At 34.8% G+C, this 27717-nt stretch overlaps 1 protein-coding gene across 7 annotated transcripts in view; it reads right to left on the bottom strand.

The window, feature by feature from the left end:
- The window catches only part of LDLRAD4 (low density lipoprotein receptor class A domain containing 4), a 567965-nt gene that overhangs the window by 233304 nt on the left and 306944 nt on the right, over nucleotides 1-27717 (bottom strand). The window lies entirely within an intron of this gene.

Here is a 27717-nt window from a genome sequence, read left to right as displayed (position 1 = left end):
CCTTTATATGTTTGTTAGTCTCTAGCCCAATATCTTGAATGTGGGGGATTCTCCTTAAATATTCCCTGAGTGGATAAATGAATCATTATTGATTGATCATAATTCATTATTATGAAAAGTCTGTCTGGACTGAAGTAATTAGAAGATGATTCTCATAAGTCTTTCCCTGACTTAATCAGGGTCACGGTTCCTTTACAGACCTTTCACCTCTTTATATCTACAGTCAATAACTGTGGGCCCAGAAGTACCTAATACCAGAAAATAAGATTAAAAATAAGGAAAGGAGTTTTTGGCTAGGATCCAATTTGGTGTTGCTCACTAGTATTGCTCTTGCTGACTTGGTGACCTCCAAGTATTTGACCCAATTTGCTTTTCTGGTCCTTGTGTGACCATCCTACTGTATCAAGATGATATTTTTGGACTTGAGTCCTTGCCCACCTGCAACTATAATATCAGACTTGCCTTCTGTTAATCTAAAAACATCCAGGCCTGATCTAGATACTCTTAGCCAAATTGCTGCTTGTGCTCCACAGTGAAGGGAAGATTTCAAATACTTTCAAATGACCCTTGGCCCTTTAGCATCAAATAGAACCTAATCACTTTCTTATTGACTATGAATCATTGTGTTTTGTTTGGCTAATTTCTACCCGACTTTGATCTAGTAGAAGAAAAAGGTTAGGGAGGTGCAATTAATATTAGCCACAAAAAAGCAGAAACAACCAAAATTTACAATTATCTAGATACCACTGAATTGGTATATCCTACTAAAGACCTATTCTAATACTTTCTCAAGATATATTAACTTTCTGGCAAATTCCTCACAGTTAGAAAACCTTTAAGTTTTTAACTGGAACTGTTAATTAAAGCTAATTCATAATGGCTCAACCAGAAAGTTGACTATCAAGTGATCTTTTTTAAAAAAAAGTTTTCATTTTTTGGTAATGGCAACTCACAAAACTGTCCTCCAAAGAAGGCTTTGAAATCTACACAGTATTGGAGGAGAGCAAACTCGCATTGATGAAATCTAGGGTGTTTTTTTTTTAAGGGTGAAAGTAATGAAGAATATAGTCTAAATTAAGAATCTGATTTATAGATTTCATCAAAATGCAATTCTTTATATTGTTACACCTATAAAAAATGGCTATAAGGAATTTTATTTAACAAACTTCCTCTTCATAATTTGGTTGTTTTTGTGTGGTTTCAGTCATGTTGGACCTTCATGACCTTATTTTGGGGTTTTCTTGGAAAAGATATGACATTTCCTTCTTCAGCTCATCTTACATGTAAGGAATTGAGGCAAACAGGGTTAAGTAATTTGCCCAGGATCACACAATTAGTAAGTTTCTAAGGCCTAGACCCAGCATTCTATCCAATCCACTCTACTTGCCGTTTCATCTAAATAACCAGAGCCAAAAAAAAAAATGTATAACCATGTTACTCCCCTTGTCAAGAATCTTCAGTGGCTCCCTATTGTCCCTACGATATTAAAAAAAAAAACTCAAGCATTTAAAACTCTAAACGATCTGGTGAAGGGGGGAAAGCACTGAATTTACAATTATAAGACATGCCATATTACTTCTTCGTGGCTTACTTTTCTCATTTGTAAAAAGAGGGGATTGACTTAATTGATTTCTGAGGTCCTTTTGAGTTCTAGATCACTGATTCTCTGATACTAATTTTCTATTCCTAGCTCTCCGATTGTTCTAATTATCTTAGGTGTCTGTATTTCCTTATCCATTAATATATGGTATTTAGTATTCCCCTTTGAATGTAAGCTCCTTGAGGAGAGAGATAGCTTGTTTTTGTATGTTTGAGAATGAATGAACTAAAATTCCCAGCTCTCAAACTACAAAAGGAGTGGCTGTGAGAAGGTCAGTTCATATTGTGAGGGAGAGGGAATCAAAAAATTGAACTACAATGAAACAAGTGAGCAGAACATCTCTAGAGGTAAGTGAGCAGTCAAGGTGAATTAATCAAGGGATCAGACAAAAACTTACAGCCCACAAAGTGGGGGAGGTGCAATCAGAAAGGACAACTTAAGAGAGTAGATCAAAAGGCAAAATTCAATCACTCAGAGTCTAAGTTTCTAGGATGAGCAAATTAATAATAATAATAACCAACTAGAATTTGTATAGCAATTTAAGGTTTACACTTTATAAAATGCCTCATTTTGTCCATATGACAACCTTGGAAGATAAATGCTCCCTTTCTATAGATGACAAACCTGAGGCAGAAAGAGGTTAAAAATCATTTATCAATATTTATATTATTATTATTATTATAGATTATAAATATGTGCCTAGAGTCACATAGCTAGAAAACTAGCATCTGAGGCTAGATTTGAATTTATGTCTTTCCCTAACTTCAAGTTTGACACTCTAACTAATAAGCCATCTAATTGCTTTCAATGGATTAAGGCCAAGTAGTGATGAAATGATTCTAAAAGCTAGTGTCAATCATATGCTCTGACTCAGCCCTTTCCCATAAGAACTTTCTAATTAAGCCTAAAGAATGTCCATCAGACATACTCTTCCTCCATCATTCTTTCACATGCAGCAACTAGCTGTCAGTAACTCTCTAAGACAAGGGAAAGAAAAGGAATAGACATTATGTAACACCTATAATGTACCAAGCATTATGTTAAGTGCTTTTTACTAATATCATCTCAATTGATCCCCACAACAATCTTGGGAAGATAAGTACTACTATTATCCCCATTTTATAGTTGAAGAAACTAAGTTAAAACCAGAGGTTAAGTTATTTATCCAGAGTCAGAAAGTATCTGAGGTTAGATTTGAATTGAAGATTTCCTCACTAAGATAAATACATTAGATTTTGGTGAAGGAATTTTTTCTATGGATGCAGATTGCATTTATCTATAACATAATTTAGAGTTGCCTGAGTCCAGTAATCAAGCAACAGATCCAAAATCATTTATTTAGTTCCTACTATATGCCTTGGATCTAGAAATACAAAGTCAAAAATAGAATACACCCTGATGTGCAGACCTTACATTCTGTTGGGGGAGGGAGGCTTGTGACCACATGGAAAGAATATTCTTGGAGTCAAGTGACTTGAGTTCAAGTTCTGACTGTAATATTTATTAGTCCTGTAACTTTGGGGAAGTCAGGTAATCCTGTAAATATCAGTTCTTTTATCTGTTGAGTTGGTAATATTTCTAAGTCAGAGGGTTCTTAATGAATAAAGTTCTTTGAAAACTATATAATAAAAACATTTATTATTAATATTGTTATTTTATCATTCTCCCCACTCTTTTCAACCCACTCCACACACACAAACACACACACATACACACACACACACACACACACACACACACACACAGACGCACACCACAGCTTAAAGCCCTCAGATCACTATAGTTCATGAAAGAAAATGTGGTTTATAAGGCAGAAATGCTGCTTTGGGGAAGAACAATGCTGCAAAAAACAAAACCAAACAAAAACACCCCACCTAAATATGAGCAGTGTGCCCTCCAATTTTGTCACTTCGTTCAGCACAAGTGCTGGAATGAACATCTGTGGTGTAAAAATTGAGCCCATTAGTCCCTGCTGCTTGTTAGCGTATTTTAATACTGTGATCACAGCTTTCTATTTCTATCAAGGTGCTACTAGGTGCCAGACTCTAGATTCACACACCGCGTCATTATCGTCTCCAGTGAAGAGAATACACAGCAATACTGGGAACTGGGGTTACCAGGTAATTAGACGGGGGTAATAGGAAAATGGGAAGAATGAAGGGCTTGACACTAAAAGGATGAATAGATCCCTTCCACAAGGAAAGCTTCTAATTTCAGCATGCATGAGTCAATATGGTTTTCTTTAATGAACACACCTTATCAGTCAAAATAACCACACTGCGTGCAAAGAAACACCTTTTCCTGGTTTGAGTGCTTCATTCAATATTTGTCTCTTAAAAGCTTATGATGGTACTGAAACTACATCATAGATTCACATAAATTGATTCATCTGGTCACAGAACTACAGAATTAAAAGGGACCTGAGGGGCTAATCTAGTCCCCTAGACAATATAAGAATTATGTGCCAACATTTTTAGTGGGGGAGAGGGGAGGAGTCAAAATGTTTCCTCATTTTACAAATGGAGAAATGGAGTCCCAGAGTTTTCTTGATAGCTGCCCATCTGACTTTCCAATTTATTTCATTTTCCTGATTCAAGGAAACAACCTGATTTATTTAGAGTCAATAATGTGTTTGATTTTCAGTCTGTATGTTCAACTGTGTAGTTGTGTCTCTCCCACTTTTAGACCACCTTCAAGAAGACTATGTCATGTAGTCAATGGGCCTTCTCTTTTGATGAAAACCCAAACGTGATAGAAGCTTCCTAAGCAGTAGCTATACCCATATGTTCAACGATAATTTAAATACCATAAAATTTTGAATAAACTTGTAAATAAGGGAAAAAATTGCCGGACATCTTTTTTCTTTCTGTTCTTATTACCAGCCTGCTCATTTCTAGAGAGAGTGACAAGAAATATAACAAAATCAGCTCCATTCAACATTTTCCTCCTGTTTGCCTATTACAAATTCTTCCATATCCAGGTTGAGCAATCCTTTCTTGTGAGAGAAATTTAGAATGTGAGCTTGCATTTAATACTGTAACAAGTTCTAGTTCTGTTATTTTCCAGTCCCAATAAATAAACAAATATCCTCATCATCTATGGAATCATTCACTCAATAAATATGCCTAATACTTAATTTCCTCTAATTAATTGTCTACACTTTTAAGGTATTATGTAAGATGTTGTAAAATCCTAAGGGTGAAAAATGATAAGTTTCTTCCCTCAAGGGGCTTATCATCGAACAGAGGAGATAACTCTACTCATATGAAAAGACAGAATGTGGTAAGAGCAAAGGGAAGATGAAGAAGTAGTATTAGCAAATTTGAAAAAGAGGTTATTTTTAAGCTAGAAGAGGGGTAGAATCAAAGAATGTTTCATGGAGGAGGTGATGACTGAGCTGGGATTTAAAGAAAAAGATTTCATAGAATCTTCCCTTTACTAAAGAGAAGGGCAAATGGGAATGCACATCTATCTTGTCCAGCTCAAAGTTGATATCTGTATTTATCTTTTTTCCTTCTCTCCAGTCTTAAAGGAAAAGTCTTCCTTTGACTACTTCAATCCAAGACCACAATTTCTTCTGAGACCTTGCTCCCTTAACTAATTACTGCCCTTCATTCTGCTATCAAACATATGAGATCACAGGATTCTCTATCGGGAAAAATCATTTGCCAGAGCCCGCTCCATCCCTTGGCTACTTTTCAAAGTCTCTCTGTTTCACTGCCAAGTTTGTCAATTGATAGAACAGAGGTATAGAATGACTACTACACTAGGAAACAAGGGCCCTGAATTCTTTCCCCAAATTTGCTACTGATGATCTTGTAGAACTTGTAGAGGGGAAACAAGATGAGATCTAGAGACAGAAGACCTGAGTTCCAGATGCAATTCTATCTATTACTAATTTTGACTTTGAAGAATCCTTTATCTCTCTGGACTTCAGTTTCCATATGTGTTAAATTAAAGGGTTGAAAAAGATCATTTCTATGGTTGCTTCAGACTCTAAAACACCACTTAGCCCTTAAACACTATTACTGACTAAAAACTTTCAGTGAATCCCCTGATGTCCACAAGAAAAAGAATAAACTACTTTCCTTGGCATTTGAGATCTTTTATAATCTCACCCAACCTATCACCTAACCTTTCCTATCTCATTGCTCTTCAACATAATTCAGTCAGATTAACCCATTCTACAATTGTGAAGCACTACACACACACCTTAATAGAAGAATAAGAGGAAGAAAAGGGAGGAAGAGGAGAAAGAAAAGGAGGAAGAAGAGGAAGAGACATATATGTAGCACTTTAAAATTTGCAAAGCACTTTACCTGCATAATTATTTCATATGTTAATAAAGTGGCCTTTGGTCTGGGCACTCCCCCATCTAAAATGCCCTTCCTTTCCTCTCTGTATAATAAAATTCTACCTAACCTTTGAGGTCCAACCTATATCCAACCTCCTCCATGATTCTTTCTTTCATCTAGCATGCTCTAAAATGGTCTTTCTTTCCCTTTTCTAATTTCTTACAGCATTTATTGTCTGGCATTTCCATAATGTCATATGTTGCTAATTTTCTTTTCATATGTATGGCATTCTCCCCCCACTCAGCCCTGCAGATTGCTAGCTTCTAGAAGGGGGAAACTAGATCTTATTTAATTTTTTTTATTCTCCACAGTGCCTAATATAGTACCTCACAACAGAGTTACTATTTATTAAATATCTGAATGACACAATGGGTAACAACATATGCACACAGAAAATGACTGACTTACGAAATATACTTCTGGGTGGCATTTTAAAAGACAAAATTTACTGATATTTATTGTATAGATTTCTGCAAATAGCTATACCAAATATAATAACTCTGGACTCCTCTCACCTCCAGCACACATATTCACTTACCCTTTCAATTCTAGTCTTAAGAATAGAAGTCATTTGCAAGGGAAAAGCCTTTAGAAATTTTTTTGTAAAATAAATAAAGACTAAAATCTATTTCTCAGAAGAGACTGAATGCACTGCTTACCAGCTCCTGTGAGTTTCAGATTAAAAATGCCATAATATGAAAAGCAGACGCTGAACAGAAAGAGGACGTGTGAGTAAGCAGCCGCTGGCTTATGAAAGCTTTGCCAAGGGAATTTTTAGTATTATGCACTAGTAGATTTGGGCAAGTGAGAGACCATCTTGGCTTCTCTTTCAGCCTTTTCAGTAGGGATTGGCATTTGACAATTCTGGTTCATTTCAGCCACTTTCTCTGTGCTATAGATAAACCTAAGATGTTTTTATATTCTAAGCATACATCAAAGAAACAAAAAAAAAAAGCGAGGGGAGGTCTCAGTTGGGCATTTCTTTCTTGCTCCCCTTTCTTGGAATATTTAGAGCTTTAAGCTAAGTTATAAAATGCAAACAACTGCGTTTGATTGACTCAAATACCCCCACTCAGCTAGCAGTGACAGCCCAGCCTTAGCCTCAAGCTGTCACGATGCTTTATACCAAATTTCTACTTGAGAAAGAGGGTTTGGGTCTTACCATATAGAGTGTGACTGCACATTACATTTTCCAGATATCAGCTAGAGAAAATGTACTAGTACCTTCCTTGGTCCTGAAGTTTCTGCCAAATATCTAAGAACCAACTATTTGCACAGGACAAAAAACAAACAAACAAACCAACCTCTAGCTCCCTTTAATATTCAAGGGTCATTTAGTCCTGAATATGCTAGTAAGAGCTGTACCAGTGGACTTCTCCTAGATATAGATTGGAATTAAGTAGACCACTAGAAAGGGGAGTGGATAAGAAAAATTTGGCAGGAGGGGAGTAGAATCTTCCATTCCTCTATGACAATAATTGACATTGAGGCAGGAACTATGCTGTACTTGAACTTTCTCTCTCCAAAGCACCTAGTGTAATCTTCAGCTCACAGCAGGAACATCAAAAAAGTCTATCAATTAATAATAAATTAAATAATAATAATGAAAAATAATAAATAATGATAATGATAATTATAATTAAAATAATAATAACGAACATTCAACTAGTTCCTTACTATTTGCAAAAAGCTTTACATATATTATCTCCTCTGACCTTTATGATAATGCTATGAGATGGACACTACTATTATCTCTGTTATATAAAAGAGGAAACTAAGGTATATAGAGTTAAATGACTTATCCAGGATCACATAGCTAATAAATGTGTGAGGCAGGATTAGAATTTATTTATTCTCATCTTCAAGGTCAGCATCCTATCCATTATATCACATATCAATTATATTGCACTTTAAGGTTTACAAAATGCTTTCCTCATAAGAATTCTTCAATATATAAAGCAAAAAGTAGCATATCCCCAAGAGAACTAAATTACTAAATACTAGATTTAGAGCTGAATCTGGTGTCAGGAAGTCCTAAATTCCAAGTTAGCTTCAGACACTTAATAGCTGGGCAAGTGATTTAAGCCCCTATTTGCCTCAGTTTCCTCAAGTGTAAAATAGAAATAATAGCAACTATTTCACAGGATTGTTGTAAAGATCAAATGAGATATTTGTTTAATATGTTTAGCACAGTGTCTGTCTGGCAGATATATGATGCTCCTCCATTATAAACATGAAGAAACTGAGCTTCAGTCAAGTTAAACAATTTGCCCATGCTCACTAGCTAGTAAGTGTCAAAAAATCCCCTTCCCTTTAATTTTTTCTTCCAAGTCTAAAATACTTTCCACAATGTGACCCTGGCTCTGTCATGAGACTCTCATTTCCTAACTACTTCCCATTCCAAATCCATCTCCTGATCAGATGAATAGCTTTTTCAATAAGAAAAAGCAATGATTTGAGAATCCTGCTAATAATATAGGGAACTTTGGCAAGTTACTTAATTTCTCTTATTCTGTAATCTCTATATGTATGTATGTATGTATATGTGTGTTATATATTATTAAATAACACATTTATAATTACATAATATATACACACAAAAATATTATTGCTATTTACCTGTTTCTTTGTGACCCCATTTAAGATTTTCTTGGCAAAGATACTCATTTTGCAGATAAGGAAATTGAGGCAAATGTAGTTAAGTGACTAGGATCACAAGTTAATGTTTGAGGCCAGATTTGAACTCAGGAAGATGAGTTTTCCTGATTCTAAGATGAGCACTCGATCCACTAAACCACCTAACTGCCCATGTATAATATGTGTGTGCATAACACACATATTAGATATATATGTAAATATTTGCATATATCTAAGTATGTGGACACATGTATATGCAAATACAGGCACATTCTTGAACTGTCTGCATTTAGGTACCTATATCTATGCATGTGTCGGCATATGTATGTATGTGAAAGTATGTATATATGTGCATATACATATATATGAATATATAATATAAATATATGTAGTATTATTAACTCATAAACCTCAAAGAGCTATTGTGAACAAAAATAAGCGATTATATATTCTTTGGACCCATGTATAAGGAGAGAAAAGACCAGGATTTCTCACTCAGCCTGGGAATTTCTAGAGTAATAGACTAGATGCTAGAAGATACTCCCATTGCTGAAAAGATTCCTTACCCTCTTGCTTTATCTGTTCACCCTCTCTCCTCCATCTCAGAGGCAGAAGCCGTTTCTGACAGTACCATATAGTCATTTCTTCATCCCACAAGAATCCCATCTTGGTTGTACCAGAAAAACATCTAATCCTACAGATTAAGTAATTATGTTTTTTAAATTTTCAGCATAAATGGCTATCAACACGCTAGAAATAAATGGAATTAAAAATAACAATTTATACTACCTAGTACTTCAAGGTTTACAAAGAATAGTCACCTCCTTTACAATGACCCTGTGAGTAAGATGGGTCAACTATTATGGCTTTGGAGGGGAAAGTAAGACAGGTGACTTTGCACAGTTCTCCCTAACCTAAATCCAATTCATTTGTATGTCATGGTATCACCTCCCTGATGTCATAGCCTTCTTCTAGAACACAAGACAAACAATAACAATAATTTTCACTTTATAGATGAGGACATGAATGCATAAGAGAAGCTTTTTTTTTTTTTTATGGTTATGCAGCTAGTATCAGAGGCAGCTTTCAAATCTAGGTCCCCTGACTCCAAGTATGACTCTCCTCTTTACCACATTTTCTACTCTCACAAAATATGGTTAAAGAAAGAGTCCAATAAATTTAGACCACAGCTCCCAAAAGCCTTTTTTTCTTCAGAGCAAAACAGGGATGCCCAGAAGAAACAGGGTAACCAAAAGAGGAATGGAGAGAAGCAACATGATATGGAAGAAACCTAAAAGAATTAGAAGACATGGGTCTTGTTCCTGATTTGAGAAAACTGAGACTCAGTTTATTAATCTGTAAAAACAGAGGTGATTACAATATCTGTTCTACCTGTCCCAGAGATTTCGTGAAAATTAATTGAAGTCATAAATGGAATGAGCAAGTGTGGTATAAACTTCTGTTATATGTGTGACTTTGGATAAGTCACTGTGTCCTTGATGGAGTAAAGAGTTCTCCTAAGACTCTAGATCTATGATTCTCTGAACTATGAATTACAAGAAGTATTAGTAATGGAATGTTAAGCTGATATTTATGAAATACTTGAAAATTTACAAAATAAGTACATGATCTCACGAACCCGGCAACAACCCATTTAGCTTCATAAATGCATAAAATTTAGTGTAGAAACATGCCATAGACATCATTAAAGCCAGAGAAAAGAAATGCTTTGTCTAAAATCACACAAGTAGGAAACAGCATAAACAGAATTCAGGTTTTCTCCTGAGTGAGACTAGTTAAATATTCTGAGTCTTTTTATCCCCGTTTTAAAAAAATAGATAAGGGAACAGTAATTCAAAGAGATTAAATGATTTGCTCATGGTTATACAGTTAGTAAGGTCAAAGGTAGAACTTGAACTCAGGTCCATCTATTCTACTAGGTTGCCAGTCACCTTCTGTCACACTGCATCTATTCATACATGGATTTTATGTGCATTGTGAACAAAGATACTTTCATATTTTCAAGGAGTGAACAACCACATTTGTAAAGTTCTATTTTATTATAAATATTTTTTTCAGTTTGATAACCATCATTTATTTATGTGAAATATCCTTTCCCTCTCTACTATTTTTGTTTCATTGGGGGAAGGGAGGAAAGAGGGATGGGGAAAAAGAAGGAAGTAATAAAATCTAAAGTAGCACTTTAGTAGGTATCTAAGCCAAAATTTATTTGTGAAACAGTGCTGTGCATTTATCTACTCTACAATGTATTTAAATCTCAGTACTGGTGAGGGATTTAATCTGTGAGTTCAATGATTGTTCTTGTTAGAAAACTATAGGAAGAAATGTCTACAACAATCATTCTGTTGATTTTCAGCTTCTCTTTGAAAAGCTCTCCAGGAAGAAATCTCTTTCACAAAAACCATGATTTAAAGTAAATCCGTATGTTATATTCAGTAAAGAACCTGTGATATACAAAAAAAGCATGTATAGAGAATACATAATGTACATACACATTGTTCTCTCCGTAGACAACAAACAGACTTCATAGCCATCTTAAAACTATCAAAGTGTACTGGTTTACAAGGATTGTCTTCAGAGTAACAATTACTTGGGAGTAAGGTGGGGAGAAGGCTGTTCATTTTATCAAGTATATGATGAATGCTCTAGAAACAAGGGGCAGACATCTTCAGCAATGAAAGTAATCACAATATGGAAACTGCAGCATCCTCATCAGAAAAAGCTTCCCAGCAAAGAATATTCTCTGGAGAGTTACCATACCCTGAAAACAGGAGAGTATATCTTACACCAAAAAAATACATATTGTACAGTCCAGGCAGTGCAGAAGGAATCATGATGTAATGGAAAACATGCCAAATGGGGAACAAAAAAAATTTTTCATTTTAGATCTGATTCTGCTGCTAAACTATACAACACTACAACCTCATCTTTCTGGTTCTTAGTTTCATTATCTATAAAAGGGGGAATCTGAAAATATGAAGAGGGGGATCTAGAAAACCCATTCTAACTTTAAGATTCTATCATGCCAGTAATGCTATTTTGCCATGCAAGGGTTAACTAAGAAAAATAGAGGAAACACTGAGATCTTGAAGCTGGTGAAGGCCTAATATTTAGTTTAGTTAGAGACACTTCTCTGAGTGCAAGTATCCTATATTCTCACAGGATGCATAATTGCAGGACTGTAAGGATTCTAATCCAAACCATTCTAAACTCAAGAAATCTTCCTTTGACATCTCAGTGTTTCTGCTGAATGTGTTTCAATCTTGGATCCAAAGTAGCTCAGAATCCCTGTTGATTTTGGGGAATGCTAAGGAGACAGTCATGTAATGACAGATCAGAATGCTAAAATGACTTATCCATACATTTGACGAAAGAAACCTCCCAAAGCACAGGTTTGACCACATTATACCCCTATGAAAAAAATTTGCAGTGGCTGCCAAATATAAAATGCAATCTTGGCATTCAAAACTCTCTATAGTCTGGCTCTAGTTTGCCTTTTCAGGTTTATTTCATATCACCTCTCTTCATTTGCTCTATGTTCTGGTAGAACTTCTCTCTTCAAACTCAGAATACCATCTTCCCTCTCCAGATATTTGCAAAATAATGTCCTGAATGCCTGAAATGCACTCCATCCTCATTTCTTCGCCTTAATTCAAGGCTCAATTTTGGTAAATTATGCTAAATAACAATTTCCCTGACCCACTCAGTTCCATCTCTCTCTCTCTCTCTCTCTCTCTCTCTCTCTCTCTCTCTCTCCCTCCCTCCCTCCCTCCCTCTTTCCCTCCCTCCCTCCTAAAATATTGCCATTATTTATCTATATAAATGATGTATTCCAACCACCAATGAAAGTTCTTTGAGATCAGTGTAAGCTTTTCACTTTGTCTTTGTATCCTGAGTACTCAGCAAAGTTCTTTGCACTTAATATATGAATGAATTCATTCCAAATCTCCTGATGCTTCTGCAGTCATTGAGAGACAGTGGTTTGCTCCAATAGTTTGACAGGTACCATTATGTTTTAGAAAAAAGAGGCACAATCCAGAGATTTCTCAAGTCATTTTTGTATTCTGCTATTATCTGGTAGGCATTTATGATCAGGAAATGTGTAAGAAGAAAAATTGCACCCAAAAAAAGTTTTCCCTCAAAAATAAGGAAACAGCATAAGACCTTCCCAGTCAATGGGCATGTAAGATCCACTGGAGGAATATGATATAATCTTTATAGATGAAGCAAATAGTATTGTATTGCTGTGGGAAAGAGAGAGAGAGAAGGAGGGAAGGAGGGAAGGAGAGAGGGAGGGAGGGAGGGAGGGAAGGAAGGAAGGAAGGAAGGAAGGAAGGAAGGAAGGAAGGAAGGAAGGAAGGAAGGAAGGAAAGAAGGAAGGAAGGAAGGAAGGAGGAAAGGAAGAGAGAGAGGAAGGAGGGAGGAAGGGAAAGGAAGAAAAAGAGGAGAGAGAGAGAGAGACAGAGAGAGAGAGAGAGAGAGAGAGAGAGAGTGAGTGCACATTTGTAACATGTGAAAAATTAGGACAGAAAACATAGAATATAATTATCCTTCTTCAAAGTATCCAGAGTCCTTGATGTAAGGAATAGTCTTACTCAGATCTAATCTTTCCTCACTCACTATAGAATGTCTCAGCTACAAAATAAATGTTTCCTAAGTCTAAGTAGCAAGCAATTCCATGCCCTACATTAAAGAAAGTTATGGCTACCACAAAAGTAAAGATAGGGGTTTTGTTGGAGAGCTTGAGGAAAAGTTGGTGCATTTTGTTAAGACTTGTTACACTTTCAAAACTAATAAGGACAGCATATCAGAAGGACAATCACTTAAAACAAGACTAGACACAATCCCTGTAGTGAAAATCTCTAAGAATATAGTATTGTTTCCCCTAACGGTAGTATATTCTTTTAAAATATGACAGCAATACCTGACCTTACCTTATATTCTTCTTAAGTCTGGAAAGAAAAAGAGACAATGATTATTGATTCCCCCCCCCTCTATTGGTAGTTCTTAGGACATAATGGGATACATGGAGGACTGAAACAAAAAATATTGCTTAATTCTTGATTTAAAAAAAGTCAAGTGAATAGGTCAGTGTCTTATTTCAGATATAAATCATAAAAGCTCCAAGCACAAGATATTATATTAGTAGTAGTACAAGCCCCAAGGGAGAAAACCTTCCCTTTGCAATAATTATCCGATGACTTTAAAACCCAGCTTTAGTTTAGCTTTTATTTAATGATAGGTATTTCCCAGCAATATTGCATGCAGTTGGTATATCACTTTTTAAATAAAAACGAAATAGAGTGACACAACTAATGACCGTTGTCACACAAAGAAGTCTTTTTTTTTGGCAGTCATAAAATCATTCATCTCAGACTTGCTGAACATAATTACAAGCATCCCAACTCATTATATTCATTCTCTTCAGTGTGTTTCCTCCACATTCTGATGATGACGTTCACATCCTTTTCTCCTGACTGTTGATTAAATTTAGATTGTGAATCCAATCAATTGAGGCAAGGGCTCCTCATGAGTTTTGTGTCTTATAAGTTACCGGATCCTAGTAAACAATGATTTCTAAGAATGGCAGCCGTGGAATTCCGGCCACAACAAGCAAGAATCCCACAGAAGTTATGTCTAATCAATGCAGCACCTGCTATCACAAGACAGGTATGAACGGAGAGAGCTGAAACAGAAGATTTTCAACAGAAGAAAATACAGCAAACCGAGTAAAACTTCCTGGAGTTGCAGGTAAAGGGGCTATCCCGGAAATTAATACCCTAGGAAAGGTATTTTCCACCTGGTATAGCTACTGCGCTTATCACTATGCAGAATATATTCAGGTTATTCAATAGGTCTATACTCTCATTTAAATGCCCCATGACAATTTCCTTCCTCTTTACCACAGTTCTTCCCCATCCCTTCCAAGTACTCATAATCTTGAATTAAATCACTCTGCCTTCTGTGTAGGAGTATACAGCTAAAATCAATAGTGTTATCATACTACAACCATCTTCCTTTCACTCTTTCTCTAATGCCTAATAATAGTCAAGTTTTTGCTGAAATTGATATTGACCTATTATCAGTAACAGAGGGTCCCCCTTTTCCCCCAAACACTCCCCTCCTTATCCAATCTCTCCAGTCCACCCCCTGTACCTCCCCCAGGAAGCAGGATCTGCATTGATTGCTATCTGATTAGAGGAGAGCTTGCCCTGACTTTTCCCAGTTACTTAAGCCAGCGTCTCATTGCTTGTCCTTAGAGACCACAGCTTCATTCAGGCAGAGAGCGTCTAGACAGTATTCATGATCCATCTGTCTGGCACAGCCTGGCTGATGGCAAACTCTATTAGAACTGAAACAATTTTTCCCTCCTCCTCCTCCCGTCCTCTTTCCCTTTGCGAAGCAGTAATCTGACACTGAAAATTACTATCATTGTTGCAATTCTCAAAATAGCAGTGCCAGACTTTCATTAACATCCACGCTAGACTACTAAATATTTAAAGAACTGGATAAATTTCACCTGAAGTGGGACAGCCCAGCACACATGAAAGCAGAAACAGAATCAAAATGTAAATTGACGAGGTTGTTTTTATCTGCGTAAATGTAGTATCACAGTAGGTGGAAGCAATGCCTAAGGTTTATAGAAACTTTGTATTTATTCTTTTCCTTTGTTCATTTCTAAAGGCGGAATTGCTGTCCGAGACCTACAGTTTCTAATTTACCAGGAAAATACTTAGAAGCAACAAACAAAAGAAGAAGAAAAAAGTAAAATGCAATTTTTTCACCTCAAAAAGAAAAAAAAATAGACTGAGCTGCAAACTCTCCTTGTCATCAACCTACCCACACAAAAGTGTCAATCCCATTGCCACTGACAACTTGAAACCTGATAAGGATGTAAGTTTTTTGAGACAAGAAAGATGTATATCTTTATCACGTTCTAAATACCATCTTAGATCATTTTCACACAAGTCAGTAATTGTTCTGCCCTGATTTTGTCCCTTCCCCCGTTGCTATTTTTCAAGACTTTGTCCAGAGCATGTACAAAGCACAAAAAAGGGGTTCAGTTCACTGTATGCTGTCTACGTTATAAGTCTTCACCAAGACAAGCTAAAATTAAATATTTGAAAGCATCACAAAGATTAAGATACCTCAAAAACATTTGGGGTAATATTACCTATGTGCTATTATTGTCTCTGTGTGAACAGCAACCTCTTATCATATATCCTCTAATAAGTATTTGTAACTTTTTTGGTGCCATGGACCCCTTGGGCAGTCTGTTGAACACTTTGGACCCTTAGTTAGAATAGGAATAAAAAAATCAATTATATTAAAATAAATTTATCAAAATACTATTTTTTTAAAAAAGTTCACAGAACTCAGATTACAAACTCCTGTGAGTCCTATAAGGCAGCCCAATGAATAGAACACTGGTCTTAGAATCAGGAATATCTGAGTTCAAACAGCCCCAGACATTTACTTGTTCTGGGATCCTGGACAAGTCATTTATATTTTGTATGCCTCAGTTTCCTCATCTATATTACAGGAATAATGTCAACCATCTCATAGGACATTTGAAAAGATCAATTGAGCTAGCATATATAAAGTGGCTTGTAGTTCTTTAAGAATTATCTAAATGCTAATTATTATTATTATTAATATAATGTTCTAAAATGCCACCGCAAAAAACAGAACACCCTTTACTAGGAATAATTTAAAAGGTTCTGAAAACGGAAAGGAAATATGACAGTATATTATATGAAAACCAAGAAGGACTAAAATTCCAACTTTGGCCTTCTGAAAAATAGAAGACCATTTGAGGTGACTTTGGATCTATACTAGAAAGAAGAACTAAACTCTCAGAAGAAAAAATCAGGGAACCAATATGTGTAACTCTATAAGGAATGCCCAACCCTAAAACTGACTGGGATCCAAGAATCATTTTTCAATGTCCAGTTTATAAGGCAGAAGAAGATCAAGATTATCATTTTCTGTGCATCTCTGAGGAAATAGGGTGTGATAAAGGAAATATTCCTTATACACCATACACTAGGAACCTATTGTATCTTTTCTCCAAGTATCTCTGCAAAGACTGAAAATATGAGCTTTCAAAACGATGAATTTCCCTTATGGATAATAAATCATATTCCCTACCCCTTTCAGGAAAAAAAGCAGAACACAGCACTCTACTATTTCTATGGGACAGAAATGTATTATAAGGTCCAACTTGCTGCTCAGGACATTAGGAACACATCTTCCCAACACCTGCTTTATCTACCACTCAGCTGGAATAGCCACTGATCACTCAAGGAAATAGTAAAGTGGCACACTTGTGAAATTTTAAAAAAAATTTCTGGGGCTTTGGGAGGGCTCCTTCCTCCCTCCACTAAATGGTACTAAGGTAATAACATATGTATATATGCATGTATGTGTATGCCTATAATAGCTTTATTTAAAATTGGGTACTGGATTAGCAGGCAGAATTTGTTAACTCTTGTATAATCAACTAACCTCTTTGCTATAGCTTGTATAGTCTATTTTTTCAAAACACAATTATCCAAATTTACCTTATAACTGACATGTATCTTTGGCCTCAGTTTCTTCAACTGCATTATGCTTGAGTTGGACTAGATGACCTCTAAATGTTATTTCTAGGTCTTAATCCCCTAATCTTAAATTGGCAAATAAAATTTATGTTATATTTTTTCACTTAGGAGGAACCACTGGTTTGCTATCAAGATTGCCAGGATTAGAACATATACTTTTATCATCTAATACTTGGACAATAGAACCACACAAATAAATTATTTTTCAGCCACTCATAGATCTAAATTTTCCCATGTTTTATAAATAGATTACTTTTATATTGGACAAGGGAACAATAGAAGATCCAGAAGTATATCAACCAAATAAGCAAAATATTTTCTTTTAAAATACTAAATTAACCAGCTGGCTCGATTAATAGTAAGCACAGGACATTTTATGCTTCAGTTCTATGGGGTCAGATATAGGGTAAAGAGCAGTCTCCCACTACACAGTGAGGGTCTGCCCAACTCCTACTGTTTCCCCAAAGATGAACTCTTTTAGTTAACTAGAGATGCCATTGAAGCTGAAATCTAAAAAGTCATTTCAAGTGACTGTTGGCTTATTTTCAACTGGTGGGTTAGTCTTAAGGCCAAGTGGTACAAATTCCTTAGTAATGATTGCTTAAGCAAGATCTATTCTTGCCAAGCTTTTCAAAGTACATAGTTCTAGAGAGCCATATAAACTACTAAATTGTTTCTTTGGAAAAATCAGAGGAACTGTGCTTTCTCCCCACAGAGATGTAGTAAAAGTCCGTGGAAATAACAGGGTAATAAGAAAGACTCCAACTTAATAGTAATGGCAAAGAAACAAGACCATTAAATGAAAGATGGCTAACTCTGCTACCAGAATCAGAGTAACAGTATAGACACAATAAAAGATAGGAACCCATTTTTCAACCCAATAAACACACAATCATTTTATCTTGCTGTTTAAGAGAGAAGCAATAATTGTGCCATTCCATCACTGGCTATACTTTTGCTATCCCAACCTACTTTTTAAGCCTACATATTTTGCTCCAGTCAGGCTTATCTATTCACTTTCTCTCATTTTCATTACCCCATTTGTTGTTCATTTTACCCTCACTTCTACAATGTTCTTTCCCTTCTTTTTTGCCTATTCAAAGCCTAAAAACTTCACCAGGTCAAGCTCACATCTTATCTGCTCCAAAAAGTTGTTTTTTCCCCTATCCACTTCAGCACACATTAATTTTTCTCCCCTAAAACCCAGATATATGGGCACTTGCCAGTGCCACTCATTTTGTTACACTGCAGATATTCTCTTATATTATTTATTTCCTCACATCTATATGGCTTATATAGGCAAGAGCTATCTAATTCTGCTTTGTGTCTGTCCATGTGCCTACCACTGAACAAGAAATAGTCAACAGGAAACATTTGCATCAGGTCAGCCAAAGTGGGGGGAGTGAAAGGGGGATTGTAAAGAGCTGTCATCTGAACCTGATGGAATTCTACTTCCACACAGAGATACATAAAATGAGACTCCTTTTCTAATAAAGCCAATTCAAAGCCAGGTTAGTTTAAAGTCATCCATCCATGCAAATATGCCTTCTGGTCCAATAGTGTATTAAATCAGCCTCAGTGAACTAAAGAAAAACATGAGATTTTCCTAATTAGAAGTAGACAAACCTGAACATTTTTAGTAAAAAAGAGAAACAGGTGATAAAACACTAGGGTCCTGTCTCAGTCAAGATGAAATTCCTAAAGGGGAAAGGGGGAGAACAAAGGCAACATCAGGAATAAACTTTTTAATTATCTACTTTAATTAATATTAAATTTTATTAAACATAAAATGAAAGAGTAAAATATAGTTGAAAAAGAGAAGCTAAAAAAAGTTCCTACCTTGGGGGGAACTAGATGGTGAAGTGGATAGAGTACCAGTCTTGAAATCAAGAGGACCTGAGTTCAAATTTGCCTTCAAACAACAATATTTATTATCTGTGGGATCCCTGGGCAAGTCACTTAATCCCAATTGCCTCACCAAAATAAATAAATAAATAAATAAAAATAAAAATAAAAAAAAGAAAGAAAAGTCCCTATCTTGGTTTTCACTTAATAAAATCAAATAACATAAAGATAGATATTTTCTCTAATTAGTAATAAAATGCACAAATTTAATTATTCAGTCTTTTCTCTTGTTTCAGAGTAGAATTCTTTCATTTGGTGTTAGAGGAATAAGAGAAAGCATAGATTCTTCCTCTAAAGTGTGACACTTACACTAAGTACTTTCTCTGATGTTTAAGACAATGTAGAAGGTGACAGGGATTGCCTGAGCTCTCCCAAATTTTCCTCTAAAAAACATTAAAATGATGTCTCAAAAATAATAATAGAATGCCAGAACCAACAAAATCACCCAAAACAACTTTTTAGCCCAAAACAACTCAAGGAGTCAGGAGAAAAAGTTTATTTTACCAGGCTTGTGGTTCAGTCTGCACAGCATTGTGCAGCACAGGTCACACCCCAGAAAATAGCAGCAGACTTGGGAGGTAGCTGCTGGACCTCTTATTCTACAGATGGTAAGGAGGCAGATAATTGTCAGAAGGACAGTACAGGGGACACTTTGCTAGCATTGGATATGGGACACTGTTGCACTGCCCAAATTCTGGCTCATACTCTCAGAAAATAAAGAAGCACAAACACGGTTGAAGCTCCAAAAGAGCAGGAGCCCTGGTCACAGTTCCAGGGTGAAAAGGGGTATTAATGGTTGCTCACATGGGAACAGGGGCTCTGGTCTTTTAACTGAAGAAGAACAGAGGTCCAAATCAACTTTCCAATGACACAAGGAACAATAGCACTTGTAGCCATAGCTGAGCAAGTGCACTGGTCACAATTCTAGGATGGAAAAGATGTTTGTGGACAGACCAGTCCAGGAGAATAGTGACCACACCTCTCCTTAGATCATCCTACCTTAGGAGAACCAAAAATTTACAGCTCTGAAAACAGCAGCACAAAATCCCTGAACATTGGGACATTGCTTCCTCCACCAAGCCCAACTTTAACATAAAGTTAAAAGTCAAGAAATAAGCTATAAAAATAGGCAGATAAAGAACCTGATTATGATGATGACAGGAAAGATCAAAACACAAATTTAGAAGAAGAGGAAGTTAAAATAGCTACATGCAAAGCCTCAAAAAATATGAATTGGAGAAAAGTTCAAAAAGAGTTCCTAGAAGAACTCAACAATAATTTAAAAACTCAAATACAAATAGCAGGGGGAGGAAATGGGAGAAAAAATGAGAATGATACAAGAAAATAATGAAAAGAGACTCAACAAGTCGGTAAAAGAGACTTTAAAAAATACTGAAGAACATAACATCTTAAAAACAAAATTGGTCAACTGGTAAAAGAGGCAAAAAAATCCACTGAAGAGAACTCCTTAAAAAGCAGAATTGGTTAAATACAAAAAGAGATACAAAAATTCACTGAAGCAATAAGTTCCTTAAAAAGTAGAACTGGCCAAATGGAAGAGGAAATATGAAAATTCATTAAAGCAAAAAAAAATCTTAAAAAGTAGAATTAGCCAAATGGAAAAAGGTTTTTGTAAAAGTCCACTGAAGAAAATAATTCCTTAAAAATTAGAATTGGGCAAATGGAAGCTAATAACTCCACAAGACATCAAGAAACAATAAAACAAAATAAAAATAATGAAAAAATAGAAGAAAACATGAACTATCTCAAAGAAAAAAAACAGATGATTTGGGAAATAGATTCAGGAGAAAAAATTTAAGAATTTTTGGACTACTGAAAGCCATGATTTAAAAAAAGGGCTTAGATACCACATTTCAAGAAATCACAAGGAAACCTGCTTTGATATATCCTAGAACAAGAGGGTAAAATGAAAAAGAATTCACCAATCACCTCCTGAAAGAGATCTCAAAATGAAAACTCCCAAAAATATTATAGCAAAATTCCAAAGTTCCTAGGTCAAGAAGAAATATTTCAAGCAATCAGAATGAAGCAATTAAAATATCAAGGAGCCACAGTCAGGATAACACAAGATTTAGTAGCTTCTCCATTGAACTGACAATAAAGTAAAATGAATACTAAATACATAAGCAGCAAATTCTTAGAGAAGTTAACTGAGTTACAGGAGAAAATAGACAGTAGAATTAAGTTAGTAAGAAATCCTAACTTTTTCTCTCAGAACTATATAAATCAAACCAAAAAATAAACAAGAAAGAAATTAAGGAAGTGAAAAGAATTTTAGAACAGACTTTTGAAGAAAACTGAATGAAAATGCAATGGAGTATAACTTGAACTAAAACTTAAAAAAAGAACAAATTAATCATCCCCAATTACACACAAACTGGAAATCCTGAAAATCAGAGGAGAGATTAATAAAATTGAAAGAGAATCATTAAATTAATAAATAAAGCAAGTAGCAAATTTTAAGAAAAAGACAATAAAATAGATAAACCATTGGATAATTCGATTTTTAAAAAGAAGAAAATTAAATCACCAACATCAAAAAATGAAAAGGGTGAATTTATTACTAATGAACATGAAATTAAACCAGTCATTAAGAAGAGTTATTTGATATGTCAAATCATATGTCAACAAAACTGACAATCTAAGTGATCAATATTTTAAAATATAAACTTTGCAGAATAACATAAAAATAAATAAAATATAACCTTATTTTAGAAAAAAAAAGGAATTCAAGAAGTCATAAATCACCAGAAACAAGAGGATTCACAAGTGAATTTTACCAAACATTTAAATTAAAGAACAATTAATTTCAATACTATATAAATTATTTGGGAAAATAGGCAAAGGAGTCCTGCCAAATTCTCTTTATGATGCAGTTATAGTGCCAAAACCTCAACCAGGAAGAACAGAAAAAGAAAACTATAGATAATTTCTCTAATCAATATTGATGAGAAAATTTTAAATGAAATGCTAGCAAGGAGACTGCAATAATGTATCACAAAGATCGTGCACTATGTATGACCAGGTAGGGTTTATACCAGCAATATAGGACTGGTTCAGTATTAAGAAAACTATCAGCTTAACTGATCACATCAATAACAAAACAAAATGAAAATCATATGGTTATCTCTATAACATCAGAAAAAGCTTTTAACACTCATTTTTATTAAAAAAAAAAAAAAACTAAGCGAAAGCATAGTCACAAATGGAGCTTTCCTTAAAATGAAAGTAAATATTTATTTAAAATCATCAGCAAGCATTATCTGCAATGGGGATAAACTAGAAGCCTTCTCAATAAGATCGGGATGAAGCAAGGATTCCCAGTCACCACTTTTATTTATTGTTGTAATAAAAATGCTACCTATAGCACTAAGACAAGAAAAAGAAATAGAAGGGAAAAAAGGCAATGAGGAAATAAAACTCATTTTTTGTAGATAATATGAAGATATACTTCAAGAATCCCAGAGAATCATCTAAATAAATCTAGTTAAAACAATTTAACAACTTCAGCCAAGTTGCAGGATATAAAACAGTCACACAAATCATCAACATTTCTATATATTATCAACAAAGTCCAATAGGAAGAGAGAGAAAGAAAAATTTCATTTAAAATAACTGCAGATAATATGAAATATTTGGGAATCTAGCTGCCAAGACAAACCCAGTAACTCTTTGAAGACAATCACACATATTTTAATGCAAATAAAGTGAGATAGAAACAACTAGAGAAATGTTAATTGCAGAATAATAGAAAAGTAAATAAAATATAGCCAGTAGTAAATGATCATAGTATTCTAATGTTTAATATATGCAAAGATCCCAGCTTAGGGGATGAAAAGTCACTATTTGACAAAAATTGCTGGAAAAGTGTTTGGCAAAAACCAAGTATAAACCAACATTCACATCATATACCAAGATCAGGTCAAAATGAGGCTATAATTTAGACATAATTTTTAAAAGTTTTGCACAAACAAAACCAATGACAACATAATTAGAAGGAAAGAAGGAAACTGAGGAGAAAAATTTTATAGCAGGTTTCTCCGGAAAAAACCTCATTTCTCAAACATATAGAGAACTGAGTCAATTTTATAATGTCATCCCCTACTTGAAAAATGGTCAAAGAATATGACCAGGCAGTTTTCTGAAGAAGAAATTAAAACTATTCATAATCATGTGAAAAATGCTCTAAATCACTATTAATTAAAGAAATGTGAAGTAAAACATTTGAGATAACACTTCACACCTATCAGATTGGCTAATAAAACAGATGCTAAAAGGGATGTGGAAAAATTGGGACACTTAATGCATCATTTGGAATAGTTAATTGATCCAACTATTTTGGAGAGCAATTTGGAACTATGTCCAAAGGGCTATAAGAGTGTGCATACCTTTTGACTCAGAAATAATACTACTAAGTCTGTGTCCCAAAGATATCAAAGGGAAAAAAGGACCTATATGTACAAAAAATATTTATGGCAACCCTTTTTGTTGTGGCAAAAAATTGGAATTTGAGGGAATGCACATCAATTGGGCAATGGCTGAACAAGTTCTGGTATATGATTGTGATGGAATTACTGTGCTATAAGAAATAACATGCAGGATGCTTTCAGAAAAATCTGGGAAGACATGTGAACTGATGCAAAAGAAAATTAGAACCAGGAGAATATTGTATACAGTAACAACAACACTGTATGATAATTTACTGTGAATGACTGAGAATACTATTCTCAGCAATATAATGTTCCAAGGAAATTCTGAAGGGCTTGTGTAAAAATGTTATCTATCCCTAGAGAAAGAACAAATGAAGTCTGAATGAAGACCAAAGCAAACCTTTTTTTTACTTTGCTTTTCTTGAGTTATTTTTTGGTCTGTTTTCTTTTGTAACATAGCTAATATGGAAATATGTTTTGCATGGCTGCACACATATAATCTATAGCAAATTGTTTGCCTTCTCAAGAAGAGAGTAGTTAAGGAAAGGGAGAGAGAAGGAAGGAATATGGAACTCAATTTTTTAAAAATAAATTCTAAAATTGGTTTTACATGCAATTGAGAAAAAAATAAAAGACTTAGTGGGGAGAAATGGAAATATTATTATTATAAGGAATCCAACATGAAATGCATACTTTCCATCTGTTACCCCAAATGAGTTTGTACATTCATTGAAAATGCCATGTTATTTTATTAAAGCAGGCATATTTGCTAGAAATGAATAAGGTTTGTGACATAGCCATAGCTTGTTAAATTAATTTTGTTTTGTTCTGTAACCTTACCTGGTGGAGTTCATGGGGAGAGGGCAGAAAAGGGAGAGATAGCACAGAATATTCATCTCATATTAAATCAAAGCCAAAGTTTAATTTTCAGTTCTTGGCCATGCACATTTTTACAAAACAAAATTGAGTGATCTATCTAGTTATCAATAAGCAGGCATAGTTGTAGGTGGGCTAAATCCTCAATCTAAGCAGGACTCATACTTTCAAAGGGTCTCATAGTTCAAAAAGCAAATCAGTTATGAGAAATTCAGAAATTAAAGTGACCCTCAAGTAACAGACTCTGCCCCTGTGTGGAGTCCATGGTTGCTATGGAAAATAATGAGTGGCAGCAGCAGTACCAAGAGCTGTCCAATAAAAGGGTATTTAAAGGTAGATGGATTATAGGACCTGATCAAGCTTAATCTTACATGAATTCAAAGAACAGTAAACGTCACAAACTCTAATTTTAAATATATAGTACAATGTCACAAATTTGAATTCTCCTTATATAGGAAAATATTGTGTTGCCTAAAGAACCTAGCCTTTGACTTCTGAACCCTCTACCACGCTTCCTCCTTGATGGCCCTCCTAGTTTTGGTCTGGTTTCTTTTTTGAATAATGCAATTGCCCCTGATTCATTCAGTTTCAATCTCAGTTACTGACTTTTAAGGTGTTGACATTGCAGCCTCATGACCCTTTTCGGCTCATAGGATAATAAATCTAGAGCAGAAAGAGATTATCAGGTAACATCTAATCCAATCCCTGCATTTTTACAGATGAGGAAGCTGAGGTGACACGATGGGCCAATGACCGCTCTGATTGTTCAAATTACCACTTTCCCCCACCCTGCATCCATAGCCTATTCAAGAAAACAGGAAATAAGTCTGGAAAAGTAGGCCGAAGAGCCAGAAATCCCACACAACACAGCTTATATATTTTATCCTTGAGTAAATATAGTGACCTGGAACAGAAGAAGTTCTGGTTAGCACTGGGGTAGCAAGGTCTATAACACATCAAACTTTGTATAAAATTCCTCAACCAAAGCAATTTGGCTACTAGGTCCATATTAGTAGGGGGAAAAATACACTTGTCATTTAAACTCATTTATTTGCTAAATGAAAATTAAATTTTGCACTTTTGAAAATGGGTTGTAAATGTAGTCTAACAATAGAGAAAAAAGACATACTGATGGGGAAAGGGAAAAAAGATAAATACTAATAAAGAGATTGTAGTTTGATAACAGGGAGATTATAACTCAATTAATTGTATGTTAAGCTAAAATAAAATGTATTTGAAATATAATTGTAAATAATGAGCAGCCATTATGCTTTTGATGCTTTTGATGATATTCTTCTTTTTCTCCATTAAGAACTACCTATGCAAAGTATCAGTCACACTGATCCTTTGAATATTCCATAGCTTCCACAGTGAAACCCAAAGCAACTACAAAAGAAATTATTTTAAACATCCACAGGAAGAGTGCATGAAAAGGGCAGTTATTGAGACAAGAACATACAACTAGATATGCAATTACTGTGGAGCTAAGGAGACCAGAATTCACAAACCATCTCTGACAAGAACTAACTGTGTGACCCTGGACAAGTTACAGAACTACTCAATGCTTTTATCAACTCCTGTAAGTTGCAGAGAAGGTGCTGACTTTCATTTGTCCTCAGAATGTCCTCAACTGTGGGACAGGTCTCTCTCTTTCTATGTAGGTATTACAAATGTATATTGCACCTCATTCAAAATTGAGGAAGGGGACAGGATACTGTTTGAAGTAATATTTTTGATCCCAAGCCACGTGCTAGAATATAAGTTCATCTCTAGCACCAATATTCTCTCCATCATAAAAAAGCAAGTATAAGTCCAAAGTATAGTGGATGAATCTCCCATCAACCATTTAGGAATAAGGCAAGCTTTTCCACCATATCACACGCCCAACTACTATGAATTAAAGTCCTCCAGGTCACACCTTCAACCCTGCATCTAATGTCTTCAATAACACTGGGCATTATCATTTAGTTTCATGATACAACTTAAGAGATCCTGAGTCTTACCATTCACGCAATCACTGTAGTATAAAGATATTCTAGGCTTTGCTATACTCCCAGCAGCTGAATTCTTTTATGCATTATCTCCCTCAATTAAGAGAACTTGAGTTGCTGGAGACCAGAAGTCTCTATTTCATCCTTAGAACTTAACATTGTGTTTGAGACATGGAAAACACTTCATACTGATGTTTTACCCAATATATTCCAAAAGCTTATTATTAAAAAATAAAACAGACAGAAATGAAAGAATGACAGAATGCTAAGAAAACATGAAACCAAGATTAAATAAACTTCAAATGATGGAGATGTGCCCTACTTTGAAAACACCCAATATAAGAAAATACAAATATGTATAATAAATTTGGGGACTCACTGTAACTATATACCCAATAATAATGCTCTTATGCATTAATCATAAATATAATGCTTTAAATTGTTTATAATTTTCTGAGTTTTTTAAGCTGAAAATTAATTTACAGTGTACTGAACAGAAACTTTTTTGCCTCTTCTTTTTTTAATCATTATTAGCATTAATATATCATCAAACTTGCAAAACCAAAGAATGCTCTGCCTCCAATGTGCCTTCTCCAAGTAATAACAATAAGGAATTTTAAATTAGGGAAAACTCCTTGGTACAGCATGGAATTATTTCAAAGTGCAAATGATGTAAAAAGACTTAGTGATATATACAATATTCTCAGGACATGAATTACAAAAATATTCCCACCCCAAAGGCCAAGTCATTTGAAATAAGAACCCAATTCTTCCCAAAATTCTTAGAGATTTTCAACTATGTTTCAAAAATGTCCTCTTTCTGTCTTCTCTTCATGCATAATCAAAGAACCATAGGCTATGGCCAGTGTTTTCATCTTCAAAAACTGCTTAATGGTTCAATGAGATGAGATAAGCAATCAGAAGCCAAGAAAGTTTTACTCATTGTCTTACACACAAAAAAATAATTATTCATTGGGCCTCTCTTTATAAGTTTGCTGGTTAATTTTCACAATTATCTAGTATACTATTTTATCCACTAAAATTAATAGAGTTTTAGGAACATTATTTGTTTTCACTATGTACAGATCCTTTGCAAATGATGCTATTTATAATTTCTGTATGGGTAACATGAAAATCAACAAATCTACACATGATTGCTTTTGGATGGACTAGAAATTAAAACGAAATTTACCCAACAGTTTTCCCGATAAATTCTGAAAGTCTGTTGTAAGACACAATGCTACTGACCAACTTTGAAAAGAGAATTCCACCTTTTGA

Source organism: Sarcophilus harrisii, chromosome 1 (assembly GCF_902635505.1).
Source record: "Sarcophilus harrisii chromosome 1, mSarHar1.11, whole genome shotgun sequence".
In the NCBI taxonomy this organism is placed as follows: domain Eukaryota; kingdom Metazoa; phylum Chordata; class Mammalia; order Dasyuromorphia; family Dasyuridae; genus Sarcophilus; species Sarcophilus harrisii.
This window is presented reverse-complemented; position numbering and strand designations above follow the sequence as displayed.